The sequence below is a fragment of the Nicotiana tomentosiformis genome, chromosome 2, assembly GCF_000390325.3.
Source record: "Nicotiana tomentosiformis chromosome 2, ASM39032v3, whole genome shotgun sequence".
Classification (NCBI taxonomy): Eukaryota; Viridiplantae; Streptophyta; class Magnoliopsida; order Solanales; family Solanaceae; genus Nicotiana; species Nicotiana tomentosiformis.
This window is the reverse complement of record NC_090813.1, coordinates 50,797,179-50,798,826: the sequence shown is the minus strand read 5'-3', so window position 1 is coordinate 50,798,826 and position 1,648 is coordinate 50,797,179.

Here is a 1,648-nt window from a genome sequence, read left to right as displayed (position 1 = left end):
TTATTCCATGTGCATCAAATAAATGTTGCCGGCTGTGATTTGCCTCTAAATAACCACCCCCCCCCCCCCCCTCTTAATTTAAGAAGACAATATCCATTTATTAACTATGTTATTGAAGTATTTCCCTTAAAATATCCCAATATCACTATGTTTTCACATGTTAAATAATTTATTGGATGGGGAAAATGATTGACCAATTCTATTTCTGCTTTTACTTTGAATTTCTAATTGATAACAAGAAAGGTAATAAATGAGTCAAAATAAATTAGTACTCAATGAAGCCCTAATTAGGTAGCAACGGTCATAAAGAAAAGAAAAGTGTCACGATCCAAAATCCACTATAGATCATGATGGCGCCCAACGTCGCCGTTAGGCAAGCCAACAGTGAACTAACAACTTAATTATTCATTTTATTATTTTTGAAATCATGAATCTTGTTAGGTGGAGACGTAAATGCATTAAAGTCGTAGATAAATGCAATTTAAATATTATACAAGTAAAAGTGTATCGAGGTTAAGCAAACCAAAAATGAATTCTAGAATATCCCAAAACCTAGTGTCACAAGTACGTGAGCATTTACTAAAGAGTACAAAAATAATACAATATCTGTACAGAATGTAAATAAGACAAGATAAAGTAAATAGTACGATGGAGACTCTGTGGGCTGCGATACATAACCTGGAATGCAGCTCACAATAAAGTCTCCTCAGCAGATGCGCCTACGCGCCAAGATGACCACCAATGGAACGTGTCAGATCCTGCACATTTAGTGCATAAGTGTAGCATGAGTACGTAAATCAACGCGTACCCAGTAAGTATCGAGCCTAACCCCGGAGAAGTAGTGACGAGGGATCGACATCGACACTTACAAGATGTCCAATAAAGCAATATGATAAATCATACGCATATATGAAGCACAACAACAATAATAGGGTAAAACTGTAAGTTACATAATCTTCCAAAAATTTCTTTTAAAGATATAAATTTCTCAGTCTCGTGTTTTATCTCAACAACTCAGATAGATTACGTTCCAGAAACCAACAGATAATGAACACCATAATAAATGCCAGGCATCAGCGGGAGGAATATCTCGTGAATATTCGGGCTGCTAGCGATATAACGTACGATTATGACGAGGTCGTACGACCCAATCCAGAATAATGTGTACACTACCGAGGGTCGAACGGCACGAATCATAGATGCATCTATTACACTACGGAGATATTCGGCCCACTCCATAAGAAAGGAAGAAAATCATCGAATTACGAGACACATGCCTACAATATAGTACATGAGCTCAAAGTGAATATAACCTTTACCATTTCTCAAATAACTTGCTAACAACTCAAGGTAATAAGGCTCTGCCTAATATATCAATATATTTCTAAATCAATTTCAATTATAAATTAAATTAATTAAGCTAGCAGCATGAGTTCACATAATTCAAATATTACATGTGTGGAGGGAAAGGAACTATAGAGTTTTTCAGGGCACAAAGCAAAATACTGAGATTCTTATTAGGCAGATTATCCAAGAGATCCATTACAATGGTGCCATGAAGATATACATTGCAAAGTGGCTTAAGGGGTTCAATAGTTACCTACAGTAGTTTGGCTTTTGAGTAGCTTTTGTTTGTTTGGATTGTTGC